The following is a 6700-nucleotide window of genomic DNA, read 5'->3' as shown; positions in this document are numbered from 1 at the left end:
TCCACACAGGTTTAATCGGCTATTTCCTGATATTCTTCAATGCGTTCTGATATTGACTGGTAATTGTGTTTGATACTTTCTTAGACTATTTCTGCCTCTGGCTGATGTGTATTTTCTTTCCAAACTCCACCAGAGCCGATGATTACACAGCATCCTATCTGTGGAAAGCGGCAGTGCAGGGATAGGGAAGAAAACTATAGGCATCCAAAGGAGCCCGGCTAGCTCAGTCGGTAGAGCATGAGACTCTTAATCTCAGGGTCGTGGGTTCGAGCCCCACGTTGGGCGAAAACAACTAAAATTGTAGTGCTTTTTGACCAAAAAAATAGAAATTGAAAGTCTCTTTACAATATTTGCAATATTTTCATTGTTAACATGCAATATATGAATGCATGTCTGGATGATGTGTAATGGGGCAATACCACACCTTAATGTATTAACTGTAAAAGAAAAAGTATGTATCATCTTACTATAAAATAAAAAGGAGAAAACACAAATAAGACTTTTTTCCACACAGGTTTAATCGGCTATTTCCTGATATTCTTCAATGCGTTCTGATATTGACTGGTAATTGTGTTTGATACTTTCTTAGACTATTTCTGCCTCTGGCTGATGTGTATTTTCTTTCCAAACTCCACCAGAGCCTATGATTACACAGCATCCTATCTGTGGAAAGCGGCAGTGCAGGGATAGGGAAGAAAACTATAGGCATCCAAAGGAGCCCGGCTAGCTCAGTCGGTAGAGCATGAGACTCTTAATCTCAGGGTTGTGGGTTCGAGCCCCACGTTGGGCGAAAACAACTAAAATTGTAGTGCTTTTGACCAAAAAAATAGAAATTGAAAGTCTCTTTACAATATTTGCAATATTTTCATTGTTAACATGCAATATATGAATGCATGTCTGGATAATGTGTAATGGGGCAATACCATACCTTAATGTATTCACTGTAAAAGAAAAAGTATGTATCATCTTACTATAAAATAAAGTGGAGAAAACACAAATAAGACTTTTTTCCACACAGGTTTAATCGGCTATTTCCTGGTATTCTTCAATGCGTTCTGATATTGACTGGTAATTGTGTTTGATACTTTCTTAGACTATTTCTGCCTCTGGCTGATGTGTATTTTCTTTCCAAACTCCACCAGAGCCTATGATTACACAGCATCCTATCTGTGGAAAGCGGCAGTGCAGGGATAGGGAAGAAAACTATAGGCATCCAAAGGAGCCCGGCTAGCTCAGTCGGTAGAGCATGAGACTCTTAATCTCAGGGTCGCGTTGGGCGAAAACAACTAAAATTTTAGTGCTTTTTGACCAAAAAAATAGAAATTGAAGGTCTCTTCACAATATTTGCAATATTTTCATTGTTAACATGCAATATATGAATGCATGTCTGGATGATGTGTAATGGGGCAATACCATACCTTAATGTATTCACTGTAAAAGAAAAAGTATGCATCATCTTACTATAAAATAAAGTGGAGAAAACACAAATAAGACTTTTTTCCACACAGGTTTAATAGGCTATTTCCTGATATTCTTCAATGCGTTCTGATATTTACTGGTAATTGTGTTTGATACTTTCTTAGACTATTTCTGCCTCTGGCTGATGTGTATTTTCTTTCCAAACTCCACCAGAGCCTATGATTACACAGCATCCTATCTGTGGAAAGCGGCAGTGGAGGGATAGGGAAGAAAACTATAGGCATCCAAAGGAGCCTGGCTAGCTCAGTCGGTAGAGCATGAGACTCTTAATCTCAGGGTCGTGGGTTCGAGCCCCACGTTGGACGAAAACAACTAAAATTGTAGTGCTTTTTGACCAAAAAAAATAGAAATTGAAAGTCTCTTTACAATATTTGCAATATTTTCATTGTTAACATGCAATATATGAATGCATGTCTGGATGATGTGTAATGGGGCAATACCATACCTTAATGTATTCACTGTAAAAGAAAAAGTATGTATCATCTTATTATAAAATAAAGTGGAGAAAACACAAATAAGACATTTTTTCACACAGGTTCAGTCAGCTATTTCCTGATATTCTTCAAAGCGTTCTGATATTGACTGGTAATTGTGTTTGATACTTTCTTAGACTATTTCTGCCTCTGGCTGATGTGTATTTTCTTTCCAAACTCCACCACAGCCTATGATTGCACAGCATCCTATCTGTGGAAACCGGCAGTGCAGGGATAGGGAAGAAAACTATAGGCATCCAAAAGAGCCCGCCCGGCTAGCTCAGTTGGTAGAGCATGAGACTCTTAATCTCAGGGTCGTGGGTTCGAGCCCCACGTTGGGTGAAAACAACTAAAATTGTAGTGCTTTTTGACCAAAAAAATAGAAATTGAAAGTCTCTACAATATTTGCAATATTTTCATTGTTAACATGCAATATATGAATGCATGTCTGGATGATGTGTAATGGGGCAATACCATACCTTAATGTATTCACTGTAAAAGAAAAAGTATGTATCATCTTATTATAAAATAAAGTGGAGAAAACACAAATAAGACTTTTTTTCACACAGGTTCAGTCAGCTATTTCCTGATATTCTTCAAAGCGTTCTGATATTGACTGGTAATTGTGTTTGATACTTTCTTAGACTATTTCTGCCTCTGGCTGTTGTGTATTTTCTTTCCAAACTCCACCAGAGCCTATGATTGCACAGCATCCTATCTGTGGAAACCGGCAGTGCAGGGATATCGAAGAAAACTATAGGCATCCAAAGGAGCCCAGCTAGCTCAGTTGGTAGAGCATGAGACTCTTAATCTCAGGGTCGTGGGTTTGAGCCCCACGTTGGGCGAAAACAACTAAAATTGTAGTGCTTTTTGACCAAAAAAATAGAAATTGAAAGTCTCTTTGCAATATTTTCATTGTTAACATGCAATATATGAATGCATGTCTGGATGATTTGTAATGGGGCAATACCATACCTTAATGTATTCACTGTAAAAGAAAAAGTATGTATCATCTTACTATAAAATAAAGTTGAGAAAACACAAATAAGACTTTTTTCCACACAGGTTTAATCGGCTATTTCCTGGTATTCTTCAATGCGTTCTGATATTGACTGGTAATTGTGTTTGATACTTTCTTAGACTATTTCTGCCTCTGGCTGATGTGTATTTTCTTTCCAAACTCCACCAGAGCCTATGATTACACAGCATCCTATCTGTGGAAAGCGGCAGTGCAGGGATAGGGAAGAAAACTATAGGCATCCAAAGGAGCCCGGCTAGCTCAGTCGGTAGAGCATGAGACTCTTAATCTCAGGGTCGCGTTGGGCGAAAACAACTAAAATTTTAGTGCTTTTTGACCAAAAAAATAGAAATTGAAAGTCTCTATACAATATTTGCAATATTTTCATTGTTAACATGCAATATATGAATGCATGTCTGGATGATGTGTAATGGGGCAATACCATACCTTAATGTATTCACTGTAAAAGAAAAAGTATGTATCATCTTACTATAAAATAAAGTGGAGAAAACACAAATAAGACTTTTTTCCACACAGGTTTAATCGGCTATTTCCTGATATTCTTCAATGCGTTCTGATATTGACTGGTAATTGTGTTTGATACTTTCTTAGACTATGTCTGCCTCTGGCTGATGTGTATTTTCTTTCCAAACTCCACCAGAGCCTATGATTACACAGAATCCTATCTGTGGAAAGCGGCAGTGCAGGGATAGGGAAGAAAACTATAGGCATCCAAAGGAGCCTGGCTAGTTCAGTTGGTAGAGCATGAGACTCTTAATCTCAGGGTCGTGGGTTCGAGCCCCACGTTGGGTGAAAAAAACTAAAATTGTAGTGCTTTTTGACCAAAAAAATAGAAATTGAAAGTCTCTTTACAATATTTGCAATATTTTCATTGTTAACATGCAATATATGAATGCATGTCTGGATGATGTGTAATGGGGCAATACCATACCTTAATGTATTCACTGTAAAATAAAAAGTATGTATCATCTTATTATAAAATAAAGTGGAGAAAACACAAATAAGACTTTTTTTCACACAGGTTCAGTCAGCTATTTCCTTATATTCTTCAAAGTGTTCTGATATTGACTGGTAATTGTGTTTGATACTTTCTTAGACTATTTCTGCCTCTGGCTGATGTGTATTTTCTTTCCAAACTCCACCAGATCCTATGATTACACAGCATCCTATCTGTGGAAAACGGCAGTGCAGGGATAGGGAAGAAAACTATAGGCATCCAAAGGAGCCCGGCTAGCTCAGTTGGTAGAGCATGAGACTCTTAATCTCAGGGTCGTGGGTTCGAGCCCCACGTTGGGCGAAAACAACTAAAATTGTAGTGCTTTTTGACCAAAAAAATAGAAATTGAAAGTCTCTTTGCAATATTTTCATTGTTAACATGCAATATATGAATGCATGTCTGGATGATTTGTAATGGGGCAATACCATACCTTAATGTATTCACTGTAAAAGAAAAAGTATGTATCATCTTACTATAAAATAAAGTGGAGAAAACACAAATAAGACATTTTTTCACACAGGTTCAGTCAGCTATTTCCTGATATTCTTCAAAGCGTTCTGATATTGACTGGTAATTGTGTTTGATACTTTCTTAGACTATTTCTGCCTCTGGCTGATGTGTATTTTCTTTCCAAACTCCACCACAGCCTATGATTGCACAGCATCCTATCTGTGGAAACCGGCAGTGCAGGGATAGGGAAGAAAACTATAGGCATCCAAAAGAGCCCGCCCGGCTAGCTCAGTTGGTAGAGCATGAGACTCTTAATCTCAGGGTCGTGGGTTCGAGCCCCACGTTGGGTGAAAACAACTAAAATTGTAGTGCTTTTTGACCAAAAAAATAGAAATTGAAAGTCTCTACAATATTTGCAATATTTTCATTGTTAACATGCAATATATGAATGCATGTCTGGATGATGTGTAATGGGGCAATACCATACCTTAATGTATTCACTGTAAAAGAAAAAGTATGTATCATCTTATTATAAAATAAAGTGGAGAAAACACAAATAAGACTTTTTTTCACACAGGTTCAGTCAGCTATTTCCTGATATTCTTCAAAGCGTTCTGATATTGACTGGTAATTGTGTTTGATACTTTCTTAGACTATTTCTGCCTCTGGCTGTTGTGTATTTTCTTTCCAAACTCCACCAGAGCCTATGATTGCACAGCATCCTATCTGTGGAAACCGGCAGTGCAGGGATATCGAAGAAAACTATAGGCATCCAAAGGAGCCCAGCTAGCTCAGTTGGTAGAGCATGAGACTCTTAATCTCAGGGTCGTGGGTTTGAGCCCCACGTTGGGCGAAAACAACTAAAATTGTAGTGCTTTTTGACCAAAAAAATAGAAATTGAAAGTCTCTTTGCAATATTTTCATTGTTAACATGCAATATATGAATGCATGTCTGGATGATTTGTAATGGGGCAATACCATACCTTAATGTATTCACTGTAAAAGAAAAAGTATGTATCATCTTACTATAAAATAAAGTTGAGAAAACACAAATAAGACTTTTTTCCACACAGGTTTAATCGGCTATTTCCTGGTATTCTTCAATGCGTTCTGATATTGACTGGTAATTATGTTTGATACTTTCTTAGACTATTTCTGCCTCTGGCTGATGTGTATTTTCTTTCCAAACTCCACCAGAGCCTATGATTACACAGCATCCTATCTGTGGAAAGCGGCAGTGCAGGGATAGGGAAGAAAACTATAGGCATCCAAAGGAGCCCGGCTAGCTCAGTCGGTAGAGCATGAGACTCTTAATCTCAGGGTCGCGTTGGGCGAAAACAACTAAAATTTTAGTGCTTTTTGACCAAAAAAATAGAAATTGAAAGTCTCTATACAATATTTGCAATATTTTCATTGTTAACATGCAATATATGAATGCATGTCTGGATGATGTGTAATGGGGCAATACCATACCTTAATGTATTCACTGTAAAAGAAAAAGTATGTATCATCTTACTATAAAATAAAGTGGAGAAAACACAAATAAGACTTTTTTCCACACAGGTTTAATCGGCTATTTCCTGATATTCTTCAATGCGTTCTGATATTGACTGGTAATTGTGTTTGATACTTTCTTAGACTATGTCTGCCTCTGGCTGATGTGTATTTTCTTTCCAAACTCCACCAGAGCCTATGATTACACAGAATCCTATCTGTGGAAAGCGGCAGTGCAGGGATAGGGAAGAAAACTATAGGCATCCAAAGGAGCCTGGCTAGTTCAGTTGGTAGAGCATGAGACTCTTAATCTCAGGGTCGTGGGTTCGAGCCCCACGTTGGGCGAAAAAAACTAAAATTGTAGTGCTTTTTGACCAAAAAAATAGAAATTGAAAGTCTCTTTACAATATTTGCAATATTTTCATTGTTAACATGCAATATATGAATGCATGTCTGGATGATGTGTAATGGGGCAATACCATACCTTAATGTATTCACTGTAAAATAAAAAGTATGTATCATCTTATTATAAAATAAAGTGGAGAAAACACAAATAAGACTTTTTTTCACACAGGTTCAGTCAGCTATTTCCTTATATTCTTCAAAGTGTTCTGATATTGACTGGTAATTGTGTTTGATACTTTCTTAGACTATTTCTGCCTCTGGCTGATGTGTATTTTCTTTCCAAACTCCACCAGATCCTATGATTACACAGCATCCTATCTGTGGAAAACGGCAGTGCAGGGATAGGGAAGAAAACTATAGGCA

The 6700-nt window shown here is 37.5% G+C and overlaps 1 non-coding gene across 1 annotated transcript; it reads left to right on the top strand.

Moving 5' to 3' along the window:
• Positions 1-4215: 4215 nt before the first annotated feature.
• On the top strand, positions 4216-4288 carry TRNAK-CUU (transfer RNA lysine (anticodon CUU)). Its single transcript has one exon. It is a non-coding gene; the product is annotated as a tRNA-Lys (tRNA).
• The last annotated feature ends 2412 nt before the right edge of the window (positions 4289-6700 follow it).

Source organism: Ambystoma mexicanum, chromosome 4q, assembly GCF_040938575.1.
Source record: "Ambystoma mexicanum isolate Mex_15411 chromosome 4q, UKY_AmexF1_1, whole genome shotgun sequence".
NCBI classification, from domain to species: domain Eukaryota; kingdom Metazoa; phylum Chordata; class Amphibia; order Caudata; family Ambystomatidae; genus Ambystoma; species Ambystoma mexicanum.
The sequence above is the reverse complement of the archived record's forward strand: the minus strand, read 5'-3'. Positions and strand labels throughout refer to the sequence as shown.